This window comes from Gymnoscopelus microlampas (genome assembly GCF_963454915.1).
Source record: "Gymnoscopelus microlampas genome assembly, chromosome: 14".
NCBI lineage: Eukaryota > Metazoa > Chordata > Actinopteri > Myctophiformes > Myctophidae > Gymnoscopelus > Gymnoscopelus microlampas.
The window spans coordinates 7,137,302-7,152,155 of NC_139951.1; the positions used below are offsets into that span (position 1 = coordinate 7,137,302).

The 14,854-nt window shown below is 42.1% G+C and overlaps 1 pseudogene across 1 annotated transcript; it reads right to left on the reverse strand.

Moving 5' to 3' along the window:
• Nucleotides 1-905: 905 nt before the first annotated feature.
• On the reverse strand, nt 906-14,403 carry LOC311060781 (myosin heavy chain, fast skeletal muscle-like; annotated as a pseudogene). Its single transcript has 32 exons — nt 14,197-14,403; nt 13,966-14,109; nt 13,538-13,694; nt 13,369-13,396; nt 13,176-13,278; nt 12,957-13,049; nt 12,810-12,873; nt 12,630-12,728; nt 12,443-12,546; nt 11,767-11,905; nt 9,898-10,016; nt 8,619-8,768; nt 8,360-8,530; nt 7,647-7,950; nt 7,020-7,084; nt 6,623-6,710; nt 6,344-6,461; nt 6,133-6,256; nt 5,906-6,042; nt 5,488-5,747; nt 5,078-5,316; nt 4,518-4,694; nt 4,283-4,428; nt 4,108-4,198; nt 3,629-4,018; nt 2,696-2,822; nt 2,430-2,548; nt 2,136-2,332; nt 1,749-1,932; nt 1,491-1,656; nt 1,204-1,328; nt 906-1,098 (listed from the first exon to the last, which is right to left on the reverse strand). The product of its transcript is annotated as a myosin heavy chain, fast skeletal muscle-like (transcript).
• Nucleotides 14,404-14,854: the final 451 nt, after the last annotated feature.

The following is a 14,854-nucleotide window of genomic DNA, read 5'->3' on the forward strand; positions in this document are numbered from 1 at the left end:
TGCTTCTTGCCTCCCTTCATAGCCAGGTTCTCAGCCTCATCTAGACGGTGCTGCAGGTCCTTCACTGTGACCTCCAGGTTCTTCTTCATCCTCTCCAAGTGAGAACTAGTGTCCTGCTCCTTCTTCAGCTCCTCGGCCATCATGGCAGCCTGTAAAGTCATGTTTGCATTGTATTGTATGTTAATATGAACCATGACATGAGGATATCTAATAGATAAGGATAGGGCAATAGGCATCCTAACTTACATCAGTGATGGCTTTCTTGGCCTTCTCCTCAGCATTCCTTGCTTCTTGAACACTGTCGTCCACTTCACCTTGGACCTGGATCAAGTCAGCCTCAAGCTTCTTCTTGGTGTTCAAAAAGCTTGTGTTCTAAAATAAAGATTCAGTTGAACAATGTAAGTAAGCATGATGTAAATATTTTTTTAATTCTGCATATATATATATATATATATATATATATATATATTTTTTTTACTTGTGTACCTGAGAGTGCAACAGTCCAGCGCGCTCACTAGCATCTACCAGTTCTTGCTCAGCCACTTTGCGGCCTCTCTCTGTCTGTTCCAGAGCCGCTCTCAACTCCTCGATCTCAGCAACCATGAGGCCATTCCTACGCTCCACCATGGCACCTTGCTCCTTCACATCTTCTGCACCTCTGACAGCATCGTCAAGGTGCAGTTGGGCATCCTAAAATAAATCACATTTGAGGTGAGAGAAACATCAGAATGTGACTTGTTCAGTACAGTTACATTGTTTGAATATGTGTCTAACTAATATGTTTTGCACCTTAAACTGTCCCTGGACGTTCCTCAGCTGCTTCTGGGCCTCAGCAGCCTGGCGGTTGGCGTGGCTCAGCTGAACCTCCATCTCATTCAGGTCTCCCTCCATCTTCTTCTTGATTCTCAGGGCATCGTTTCTGCTCCTGACCTCAGAGTCCAGAGTGCCCTGCATGGAGTCAATCACTCTCTGGCTGTTCCTCTTGATCTGTTCCATCTCTTCATCCTTCTCTGCCAGCTTCCTATCGACCTCACCCTTGATCTGGTTGAGCTCCAGCTGGACACGAAGAATCTTGGACTCCTCGTGCTCCAGAGTACCCTAAAATGTAAGGATCAAAATGTAACATCATACACGGCTACACTGTTTGAATATAAAACTTTTTTTTAATAAATCTAAGATATAGACAATTGATAAAAGTGTTACCTCGGCTTCCTCCAGGGCTGTCTGGATCTCTGCCTTCTCTGTCTCCGTCTGTTTCTTGGATTTCTCCAGCTCATGGATGCTCTTTCCAGTCTCACCAATCTGTTCAGTCAGGTCTGAGATCTCCTCTGCAGTTGAAAAGGAAATAATGAATGAGGAACTTTCCAATCAGCAACTAATTTGTATTTGCATTTGAATAAAGTTGTAGCCTGATCCAAAACTGATCTTGAACATTTAATGATGTTTTTTTTCTCACTGTTATTAAAAGAATGATGTAGAAAAAGACTCACGTTGCAGGTTCTTATTCTCACGCTTCATGGTCTCCAGCTGGTCCAGAGACTCCTCGTAGGAGTTCTTCAGCTTAAACATCTCAGTGCTGAGAGAACGAGCCTCTTTCTGAGCTCCTTCCAGTTCTGCCTGACCCTCTTCATGCTTCTGCTTCCATTCTGCCAAGACCTGCACATGATTTGTAATGAAATGTGTAATTTACCCAACTTTAAGGAGACAAGATTTTTTTTTTTTTTTCAAAATAATGAGTGTCAAAGCACCTTATCGAAGTTCCTCTGTTTCTTGTCAAGGTTGGCAGCCAGACCATTGGCCCTCTCCACATCAATCATGAGGTCTTCCACTTCACCCTGGAGTCTCTGTTTGGTTTTCTCCAGAGAGGCGCACTTGGAATTCACAGCCTCGATTTGCTCTTCAGCCTCCTGAAGACGCTGGGCTAGCTTCTTCCTGTTGATCAGTGTTGAATGGAATCAAATTAATGCAGGCAATATTTTGTAGTAATTTTGAATTTATTTTAATATAAATCTTCTGGGAGTGCTTAGCACAAAACCTTTGCATAGGGTGGTCCGTGGCCAAATATATGTATTAATGCGGGGGTCCTTCACACCAAAAGGTTTGAGAAACACTGGTTTACAACACTTATGACTTACTTAGCTTCCTCCAGCTCCTCAGTGCGTTGGACAGCATCAGTCTCATACTTGCTCCTCCACTGACACACCTCAGCGTTTGCCTTGGACATTCCACGCTGCAGCTCCGCCTTGGCTTCCTGTTCCTCCTCAAACTGCTCCCTCAGAAGGTCACAGTCATGGCGAGCTGATTGCACAGCATGAGCAAGGGCATTCTTTGCCTGTCAATAGAAAATGGAAAAAAAAATGTCAGCTGAATTAAATTACAAAAAGGTATAAAACTAGGCCTAACAAAAGGGGGTAAAATCTGTTCCTCACCTTAACCTCCTCTTCATTGAGTCTCTTCAACTCCTCAATCTGCTGGGTGAAGGCCTGCTTGCCTCTGGTGAGCTGTGAGACCAGAGCTTCTTTCTCCTCCAGTTGACGACCAAACTCACCTAATTGGAAATTTAAATATTAATTTCAAACATTTCAAACAAATCATCAAAATCCCAGGATAACTGTTGATCAAAGCACCATCTCTAATTATTTGCTCAAGTACCATCGACCATGTAGACAAAGTAGACTTTAAGATGAACATTTACCATTCTCTGTCAACAGTCTTGCTCTCTGAGCTCCAACATCATTGATCTGGCGAACGTTCTCATCACTCTTGGCCTTAATTTCACTAAGTTGGTCCTCAAGGGTGCGGCACATCTTCTCAAGATTTCCCTGTAAATGAACATTGGACATATTCAATCATCCTTTTTTTCTAATTGGTTCATGGCTTTGATTTGAAAAGTAAATCCATGTGATACAGTCTATCATTCAGCCCTCCTGTTTATAACTGGAGATGGTTTCCTTACTCATCACTGGGTTGGCCATCATTAGCTTTGAGGAGAGAACATCACTGCACTGTTTTTTATCTACAAAGCCTTACTGAACCACTTAAACCCCTTATGGTTAAGCGGAGTCCCTCAAGACTACTGTCTTTTCCGCTTTCTATTGTTGGAAAAGCTCTTGCTGAAAATAGCCGAACGACAAGCTCACAAAGCGACACATTTCCACAATAAGGATTCTAGGGTTTAAGTGATTAAGAAATTGCCTAATTATCTTTAACATTTTACATATTGACATTTAGAGTTTGCAATAACCACTCAACACGATTACTTGGCTTTAAACACATCCCACAGTTAAATCTGAACTGGTTAAGACTGCCTTTCACTACTATGCCCCACACGTGGAACTGTCTACAATCAGTTTTACAATTGGAGAATTTCGTTTCACTCTATCGCTTTAAACAGTTTGTGAGAAATACTCTGAGATCTGTCTGTACTTGTATTTTCTTTTGATATTTGAAATGTCTGTTATCTTGTCATTTATTTTGTTTAATGTTTTGCTATGTTTACTGTAATCAGGGTGTCATTAGAAAAGAGAGCTTGCCCTTGATTGACCTTTCTGAATATATAAAGGCGAAATGAAAATTTAAAAAAAGCGTTATCTCAAGAATTATATTATACACAGGCGTTCCATCATACCTTTGCCTTAGCAACAGCCTCCATGTTGCTGGACAGGTCATCGATCTCCATCTTGTATTCACTCTTCTCCTTCTCCAGTTTCTGCTTGACTCTCTGGAGGTTGTCGATCTGTTCACCCAGTTCAGCCACGCTGTCAGCCTGTTTCTTACGGAGAGCAGAGGCAGTGGCTTCATGCTGCAGGGTGGACTCTTCAAGGTCACGACGCAGCTTCTGGAACTCAGCCTCACGCTTCTTATTCATCTCAATCTGAGCAGCAGTGGCTCCTCCAGCCTCCTCAAGCCTCTCACTGATCTCCTCAAGTTCCCTGGAGAGATCAGCTCTCTGCTTCTCCACCTTGGCACGAGCGGCACGCTCCGCCTCGATCTCTTCTTCCAGTTCTTCAATACGAGCCTTTCAAATTAATGATGTTAGATTAACATCTGAAAGTAATAATTCTATTAATAATACTTATTATTAATGATTTACAGAAAATAAAATACCTGGAGTTCTTTGATCTTCTTCTGTAGCTGAGCCCCCAAAGATTGTTCATCCTCAATCTTACTCAGAAGCTGGCTTACTTCAAAGTCCTTCCTGTGGAACACAGCACATCATATTTTAGTGTCATTCTGCAGGTGGTTTCTCTCCATGACATTTCATATTGTTGGTCCACATTACTTCTTTAGCTTTTCATCAGACTGCTGCTTGTCATTTTCCAGGTCCATTATGGATTCCTGGGCCAGTTTCAGATCACCCTCCAGCTTTCTCTTGGTTCTCTCCAGGTCCATGCGGAGCTTCTTCTCTTGCTCCAGAGAACCCTCCAGCTGCAAAATGATAAATTATTTGTACATCATTCAGTGAAACAATAAACATAATGTGTTCCAAACATCTGATTCACTTTTGTAAAACTCACATCGTCAACTTGCTGCTCCAGCTTGGTCTTGGCCTTGGTCAGAGTGTTGACTTTGTCTTCCTCTGCCTGCAGGTCATCCAGGGTCTGCTGATGTGCCTCTTGGAGGGCCTTTTTCTCCTTGGTCAGCTTAGCAAGTCCCTCATCCTGAGAGGCCATCTCCTCAGTCAGGTTCTTCACCTAAATGAACCCAACATAGACAGTGTTAATACGTCCTTCATCCTGAGAGGCCATCTCCTCGGTCAGATTCTTCAACTGATATAAGCAGAACAGAATTTGTTATCATGGAATGACCATTATTGCACTTGGTCTCTGTTGGGCGGAAACCTCGCGTGTCAAAAACAGTTACTTGTCAGTATTCACATCCAAAAATACCGAAAGTATCAGATCAACAAACTTGCAGATCTACTACTTTGTGTTGTGTGTGTCTTACGCTGCAGTATGATAAAGTAGGGCGTTAATTTACGAAAAACACAAAAGGTTTAAATATGGATATAGGAGGTTTCTTCCCGACAGCAACGACTACTAACTTGATAAAACCCCAGAGAGTGTATAATCTATACCTTGTTTTCAGTGGCGTGCTTCTCTTTCTCCACTTTGGCCAAGGTGAGCTCCAGGTCATCAATGTCCTTCTTGAGCTCAGAGCATTCATCCTCCAGCTTCCTCTTCTTGGCGGTCAGTTCAGCATTGATCTCCTCCTCGTCCTCCAGTCTCTCAGTTGTCTCTTTGAGCTTTGCCTCCAACTGGATCTTACTTTTAATAAGACCCTCACATCTCTCCTCAGCATCATTCAATGCTTCATCTCCCTTGTAAAAAGAAAAAAAAAACACAAAAGCATGTCAGTATTTGTTCTGGTCAAGATTTACTTTTGCAGTTGCCTGTTGGGGGGTACAGACTCTTAGGGAGCATAGTGTGAGAAATTACAGCTTTGAGATCTAAGGGAGGGAATTGTAAAATGTCCAGTGTAGCCTACTTACTGATGATGCTGCCACTACAAGGTTATTTCTCTCCTGTATCAGAGCCACCATCTTCTCCTCTAGTTCCTTCTTCTTGGCCAGGGCAGTAGACAGGTCAGTCGTCATCTTCTCGTAGTTCTCCTTCATGGCAGCCAGTTCCTTCTCAGTCTCAGCGCTCTGCAGGAGAGGCTTGATCTTGTAGTAGACCTTCATCCATGGCCAGTGTTTCACAGCGACGAACGAGCGGAGGTTGAATTGGATGGTGAAAGCGGCCTCTCTGTGGAAAAAGTGTGTCATGATTGTGGACAGTAATGGAAGAAGTAAACGCTTTTATTATACGCTTTTATTATAGTGATTTGATAACAAAATGGTATTGAACAATAAGTGCAATTACAAATGATAGTAAATATCCAATGAATTATGTTTTCAAAGTACCTGAGAGCCATCATCTTAACAAACTCCTTCCTCATGAGGTAAGCTCGTGCGAGAGCCTGAGTCATGGTGACCAGAGCAAACAGCTTTTCATCTCGCATCTCCTCCAGCGTACCCAGCAGACCAGCTTTGAAGAACACCTGAACACAATATTACAAACACTGTAACTAAACTGTAAAATCAACTTTTAGTCCTCTCTTTATAATAAACCAGGTTCACAGTATGTTTACCTTGGTGTGTCCAAACTTGTACTCATCAACGGGAACGTCAATGGACCCAAGCAGCTTCTCAGAGGCTTTCTTGTTGTCCATGAACGCGCCATCGGGACATGCACTGGCATTCAGTACTTTGTACCTGTTTTTCAGAAGTTCATGGTTATTTTTTGCGTGCCTCCCGTTAATGGGTTTGGAACTAAAAGCTGCTGGAAAAAGGAATGAATACCTCTGCTTGAAGTCAGCATATGGGATTCTGCTTGGGAAGCCCTTTCTACAGATTCTGATGCCCTCCAGGACACCGTTACACCTTAGCTGATGGATGACCAGGAAATTCTCCATCAGGCCTGTAAAGATATTGCTCCATTATTATTAGGACAAAATAGTTACACACTGGCCAAGTGTCATTAAAGGACCGCCTCACAATCATTGTTTACATTTGTGTTTTCTGGCATCTTGGACTTGTTAGGAATCATATTCTTCTCTTCTGTATATTTTATGTGTTTACCTGGAGTCTTGGACTCGTTGGGAATCAGGCAACGCACAAAGTGAGGGTGAGTGCTCCTCAAGTTGGTCATCAGCATCCCCAAGTTCGCCTATTGAGACATAAAAGAGCCAAGTAGGATTATTAATAGTAAAAAAAGAGTTCTCCTATTGAGACATAAAAGAGCCAAGTAGGCTTATTAGTACAACGTTCTCCTTTAGATACTAGTTACTTAACAGATTTAGATTGTCCTAAAACATACATTAACCACTTAAACCCTATTTTATACTATAGCCATTCAAAGATAGCTGATCTACAAGTTCACAACTTTTGATACAGAAATTGCTTAATTCCAACATGAAAAGACGTACCTATTTCGTACATGGATATAATGTTTATAGTAATGAATATATATTCTTACCCTGAAAGCACTAGACACAGTCTGCATGGAACCACCCTTCTTCTTGCCTCCCTTCTTTGTGTTATCTATTCATTAGAAACATCAAATCTAAAAGTTTATTTATACAGCAAATTTTCAACGACCAAAGTCAAACCAAAATCCTGGACAAGAACAAATGAAAAAAACGTCCCAATGTCCATGATGAAAAGGGAGACGAGAGGCATGTACATATCCACCTGTTTCCTAGGCTTTTCACTGTGTTCCACTTCCTGTCTTTTGATCCAATGAAATCCAATGAAACCGGTCAGATGACTAATGATATCCAATGAAATCCGACAGGAAGTGGAAAAAACACAGCCAAGAAACAGGTGAATAGAGGGGACAAGAGCTTGAGAGCGCAGGTAGGCCTACATGTGGGCAGGCAGGGAAAGGGGCTGAGGGGGGGTTCTGTCACAGTCACAGACTTTACCTGATTGTCTAAGGTCTTGTATTTCTGTGTTATGCTCTTGTTCTAGTTTTCATGGTTCTATGTCCATGTCTCCCAAGCTGTATCCCATGTGTAATCAGTCCTCATGTGTATATTAGTCTTGTTCCCCAGTCAGTCCTTGTCGAGTCATTGTTTGGTGTCACAGAGATTAATAAACATACCTTCAGGCTCAGGTGGGGGATAGAACACAGCCAGCAGTTTAACTGAAGACTTCTGGAACAGCTGAATGACAGAGTCGTTCAGGGGGTCCTTGTTCTTCTCAAGCCAACCTGTGATGCTGTAGTCTACAGTTCCAGCGTAGTGGACCAGGGAGAAGTGGGCCTCACCCTTGCCTTTGGCAGGCTTGGGCTTCTCAAAGGCCTTGTTCTTCCCAAGATGCTGGTCAAGCAACTTTTCAGCGAAAGATTTGTCCGAAGACTTTGGGAACATGCACTGCTCTTCAAGGATGGAGAAGATGCCCAAGGGCTTTGTAAAGGAGACAAAAGAGAAAATGACAAAAACAATATTAATATCATGTCCATTAAAGCACAAAATAATAGTATACCCTCTCAATGAGCTCATTACAGACAGCCAAGTCCATGATAATATAATACAAATAGTATACCTTCTCAATGAGCTCAAAGCAGGATAGGGGCGGCCATAGCTGAGTGGTTAGTGAGCCCGCCTAGGGAGCCAGAGGCCCTGGTTGGCCAGGTTCGATTCCAGGCCACGCCAGCATATGTGTCGATGAAATGAAATTTGTCCCTGAGCAAGACTCTTAACCCCTAATTGCTCACAGGTTCTCATTGGAAACAAGACCGCAAGGACTTTCATGAACGACCTGTTAAAAGGAATTATCCTTATCCTTAGCAGACAGCCAAGTCCATGTACATACCTTCTCAATGAGCTCAATGCAGATAGCCAGGTCCATGCCGAAGTCAATGAGATCCCAGGGGATGCCTTCTTTTTTGTACTCTTCTTGTTCCAGAACAAACATGGTGTGGTTGAAAAACTGTTGCAGTTTCTCATTGGTGAAGTTGATGCACAGCTGCTCCAGGGTGTTGAACTGTGAGTGGAAATATCATTAGCCCAATCTCTTTTGTGTAATTGTGACAAAATAATTTGTCTCCCACTTAAAAAAAGTCTATGCTTACATCAAAGATTTCAAAACCAGCGATGTCCAGCACACCAATGTAGAAGTTTCTCTGCTGCTTGGTGTCCAGCATCTCGTTGATCCTAATGACCATCCAGAAGAACTCCTTCTCATAGAGGGACTTGGCCAAGGCACCGACTGAGTTCATTACCTAAGGACATAGGTAGGCGTGTGAATTACACAATTTACAATTAAGAATTCAGGCATTTAGCAGACACTTAATCCAGAGCGACTTACAGCAAGCAAGGAAAACACGAGGTAATACATCAATCTATGCAATCTAGGATCATATGTAAACCAAGAACCTATCATCAGTCTAAACAGTATAATGTTAAAACAAATCTATAATCTGTAGGCTACATTGAAACTATACACACTATAGGATGCCAGGTCTACACATGAACCTGGCATCTGTCTACATAACATGCTAAATGACATTTTAGCCTTTGCATAAGCCTGCAATGTCGTCAAGGCTAGGGCAAGTGATACAGGCTAAGGTGAAGTCTTAAGAGGTGAGTCTTTAAAGGTGATATTACGGCGGAAGATTGGGAGTGAGTCTGAAGTTCTAACTGCAATGGGGAGTTTGTTACACAGTTTGGAAGCTAGAATGGAGAAGAGTCTGTCCCGGTTGTTTTCGGAAAGGTTCTGACAGCTTCCCTGTGTTAACTGATCTGAGTGGGGTTGTGGTTGGATGCACTGTGTGTGTGTGTGTGTGTGTGTGTGTGTGTGTGTGTGTGTGTGTGTGTGTGTGTGTGTGTGTGTGTGTGTGTGTGTGTGTGTGTGTGTGTGTGTGCGTGCGTGCGTGCGTGCGTGCGTGCGTGCGTGCGTGCGTGCGTGCGTGCGTGCGTGCGTGCGCGCTTTTTTTGCCAGACCCAAGGGGTCGGCCTACATGAGGCTTTGTCCCCCTTTCGTCCATACATGGGCATAAAAGGGACCTCTGAATTTCGTCCCCCTTTCGTCCATACATGGGCATAAAAGGGAATTTATTCTGGGTCTGGCAGAACCAGGTCTCCTGGTCTTGTTTCTTCTCCATTATAACAATGCTGTTAAAATCAGAGATGCATGGACTGAGCTGCACATGTTTCTGCAGAGATGTGTATATTGTGTATGCTCTTCATTAAATAAATAAATAGAAATTAGTTTGAATAATGTTGGAGGATCATTTTATCTACAGAAGCTGATTTAAGACACAACTCAAAAAGATATTAGAGTTCTTATGGTATGCTCTGTTGAGAATATAAGGTGTGTATGAGAACATGAAAATAATGTAATTTACTCACCTGTGGCACAGTTTGTCCCTTAGTGACATACTCGTTTCCGACTTTCACTCTGGGGTAGCAATATGCCTTAAGCATCTCTGCTGAGTTTATACCCAACAGGTAGCCAATCTTGTCAGCCTCTGAAATGTTCATACAATTTGCAATTAAAATTTAGGCATTTAGAATTTAGCAGACGCTCTTAATCCAGAGAGTGACTTACAGCAAGCAAGGTAAACACAAGTTAATATGTCAAATGCATAAAGATAATCTAGGATCATAGGTAAACCAAATAATCATCAGGGGGTAGTTTCCCCGGTAGGATGTAGCGCGTGGAAGGAACACGTTATTCCAACCAGTTCCTTTCCCCCCCATCATGCTGACCAGGGGGAGGCAGTATAGAGACCAGATTACTGCATGTTTTTTGTGAGGGTACCTAACCTAGGGGACACGGGGAGAAAATGCAAACTCCGCACAGAAAGGCCCTTTCGTCAACCCCACCTAGGGTATGGGCACTGACGCGGAGGAGAGACCACGCCCCGAGCGCCCACGGCAGGAATCAAAGTCAGGACCTTCTAGCTGTGAGGCGACAGTGCAACCAACTGTGCCACCGTGCCACCGTAAATAGTCCAATATATATAAAATAAATAAATAATATTGAAAATATATTTAGCTTAGTTAATTTAGAATATAAGTAAATACAATACTTGTGACAAAGTATGCATTACTTTCACTCCTTAGTTGAAGATGCAGCTCACCCTACGTGATAATGATACATAATAGTCATCATCATCATAATAATAATAACTAGAAAAAGTGCTCCTCGGAGCACAGGTCTCCGCCACGTCAGGTAGGTTATTGTGGCCTCATGGTGGCGCTATAATAGGCGAATGTGAAAAGGGTGCCATTTTTTCTTAGCCCTTTCACGGCAATCGGACACTACTTTCATGATTTGAGGCATTTTGTTCCAAAAATGTGTTTTGTTAAATTAGACCTGCTGGTGGCGCTACAACAGGCCAATGTGAAAAGGGTGGCATTTCTTCCTCGGCCTAGTGGGAATGTGTGTGTACAAATTAACGGAAATCGCACGCTGCGCGCATGATTTGAGGCATTTTGTTGTAAACCGACATCTCCTGCAAACTTTGGAAGCCAATGTTAGCCAATTAGGATGGACTATGAAACATCCAACAGATCCTTCTTGATCACATGACTATAGAGATCCTGTGTACAGATTTGCGTGAAATTTGGATAAAATCTGAAGGCTTACAATCAAAAAATTTGTTTTACATAAGTCAGCCTCCTGGTGGCGCTATAAAAGGCAGATGTGAAAAATGCAAGGCAAAAGTTTTTCCTTGGCCTCTAGAGAGTGTGCATACAAAGTTTTACACAGATCGGTGCAGTTATAGGTAAAAACACGAATCGGCCTGTTATAGCGCCACCATGAGGCTGATTTTAAAAAAATCAAGTGAAATTTCTTCCTTGACCTAATGGGAATGTGCATGCAAAATATCACGGAAATTGCATGCTGTGTTCATGATTTGAGGCATTTTGTTCAAAACTGAGCACTCCTGCAAACTTTGGAAGACATTTTTAGTCAATCAGGTTGGAATTCGACAAATCTGAAAAACTTGTTTTGTTTAATGACTATAGAGATACTGTGTACCGATTTGCGTGATGTTTGGACAAAATCTGTAGGAGTACTGTCAAGAAATGTGTTTTGCACCAATCGGCCTCCTGGTGGCGCTATAACAGGCCCCTGTGAAAAATTTGGGGCAGAGGTTCTGCTCTGGCATCCAGGGAGTGTGTGTGCACAGTTTCGCTGCGAGCAAGCCCACGGTGCCGGAGAGCCTTTCGGCCTGGCGGAGACAATAATAATAATAAAGATTAGCTCACCCTCTGTGCCATCAGGTTCTGCCTGTTCTTCACGCTGCTTCTGTTTGAACTTCATGACACCATGATGCATCACTGCACCGGTGAACTTGTAGATCATCTGTTTTTCCTCACCGTTGAAGCCCAGGACGTCAATAGCATCCTGATGTCGATAAGCAGAGATGTATTCAAAAGATTAAGATTAAGCATTAGATGAACAAACATAATTTAGAACTACAGTATGTACAACTCAACAGTTAACAAACCACCATACAATATAAGTTGGTATGTATAAGGTATGTATCTGCACATTTCTAAGTGACAATTTAAGGACTTTTATGCCCTATTATGAAATAAACAAATTGAAATAAAACAAATGAGACCATTACTTCGTCAAAAGTAATCAACAAACTATACTATACAAATTGTCAAACATTGGCCAATTTGTCGAATATTACCTACGAAAGAGTAAAGAATGTAAAGAATGTGAGAATGTGAAAACATGTGGAACCGAGTCAAACCAAATGTAATGCCTCAGCTGCTACAATTCCAAGTGCTTGTCAGGGTGGGGGGTCCCCAGTTCAAATAGGATTATTTTTGGGGGTCACAGCCTGAAAACTTTGAGAACCACTGTTTATAACACAGAGCAACTGATTTCGGTAGCACAGTGAGTATTAGAAAGATTAAAATGTTCACTGACATCAGTGGCGTCCAGCTCCGCTTTGTCATCAATGCTGGCCACAGTGATCTGTCCCATGCTGATCAACGGGAAGTCGTAGGGGTTGGAGGAGATCAGACACATTTCTTAAAAGGGATTAAAAAAGGGTGAACATGGGTTTTTATTCATTAATTTATGTTCTCACTGCATCATCAGTAATTCCACTTACCAATAATCTCAGGTTTGTGGTTGGTCATCATCTGGAAAAAGATGTGGTAACCTCTCTCTGCAGGAAGCTGATAGGTCACTCTAGACTTCTCCAGCAGATCTATATGGGTTGTACATAACTCAAAATGTAATCCTCAAATTAACGCATATATCATTTATCATCTGTGAACTTCATACTTACATGTCTCAATATCAGCACTGGCCAGTTTACCCGTTGTGCCGAAATGGATTCTGATGAATTTACCCTGTTTGATATAGCATAATGAGTTGCATCTACATTGTGGAATTATTGCAGGTTTTCTCATAACATGTCATTATTTATACTTACAAAGCGAGAGGAGTTGTCATTCCTCACAGTCTTGGCATTACCATAGGACTCCAGCAAGGGATTGGCTGCAATAATCTGATCCTCCAGTGACCCCTAGAATGTTTTAGACATCGCCCAATATAAAATGTGGTCAGAATTATTTTAAATTGAATTGCTATAATATTGCATATAAATGCTTTATGTTCAAAAACATTTTTGTGTTAAAACCTGTACAAATACCTTGATTTTACCGGCCGCTGCTTTTTCTCCACCAGAACTAGCTGTTGCAAAGTACTGGATGACACGCTTGGTGTTCACAGTCTTTCCAGCACCGGATTCTCCACTGGTTATAAATGCAAACATTCAAAGAAATGCAGTTAGTGAATTTGTGTACAATGTTGCTTTTTTAATGCCTATTAGATGGGAAACTTACGTGATCAGTACAGACTGGTTCTCTTTATCTGTAAAATGTAAAGCAAACTTTTAGTCATGGATACAGCACAAAACCATTATAGTGATATATATATTTATATATATATATATATATATATATATATATATATATATTTTTTTTTTTTTACATTGTCCTGACTAGTACGTACCCATCAGCATGAACTGATAAGCGTTGTCAGAGACAGAGAAGATGTGGGGTGGAGCCTCAATACGCTTCTTGCCTCTGTAGGCATTTACAACCTCCTGGTCGTACACTGGGAGCCACTTGTAGGGGTTCACAGTTGCACAAAACAAGCCAGAGTAGGTCTGAAGGGGAGAAGAGAGAGAACATTAACATCATACAACATAGCACTGAGCATGCCACATATCTGGGACATCGGATCACTAGAGCTGGGATTACTGTCACCAGTTGCAAGTGGCATCAACTAATGAGCAAGTTAACTTCAGAACCATGAGTTTGTTAGAATTTGTCATTCTATGGATTTCACTTGATGATATAACGTGTGCTCTGTATTTTTCTTTCTTTGCTATCGACAGGTGCAATACTGTACTGTTCTCAGCATGTAGAAAACCTTACATAGATCATCCATGCTGCATAACGCTCTTTGAGGTTATACAGGACAGTGGCTTCAGTGAGGTGGGTCATCATGGCCATATCCTCAATTTTGTCATACTTGGGAGGGTTCATAGGGGTGACATCAGCCTCCTTTGCAACTCTTTCCTAAAAAAAAAAAGAACTTTAGAATGTCTTGCAATTACAATTGTACTATGTCACTACTTTATTTCAGATCTACCTCTACCTACGTACCTCCTTCGTCTCGAGTGTTTCTATGGTGACTTGGCCACCTTCCTTCTTTAGGATTTTACACTTGACGTACAGCTCCTTAACATCAGTCACAAATGCTGCAGATTTGGCATCAAAGGGCGCACTTTGAGCCGCCATTCTCTCCTTCTCTGGCTTACGGAGGTAAATGGCGGCCGGGCCATACTGCTCCATCTCTGCGTCCGTACTCATGGTGGCGGCTTTCTGTAGACAGACAAATAGATGGTGTTGATACCTTTGCTGATCTGAGCAGATCATTGTAGGACTATTCTTATGGTTATAGCTTAGTGTAGCCCAGGTCCAGAGCGTTAGTTTGTTCTCTCCAACGCCCTGCCCTGCCAGGCGCTCTGCTCTGCTCATAGACTGGAAATTCTACTGCCGTGCAAGGTTTCCATCTTTAGTAAAAATAAACAAAACTACTTTGCTACTCACCGAAACAAAGGTTGTTTTGTGTTTTTGAACATCTAATGTTCTAGGGTGGGAAGCCTCTCAGGACCCCACCTCCTCTGTATTATACACTTTTTGGGCAGAAAATAAAATATGTCCACCAGACTGAAATTATCTTATTTACTCCCCTGCGCCCTTTACAGATTTGGTCAATCGTAATTTATATTGACCATATTTGTAGAGGGCGCAGTGGAGT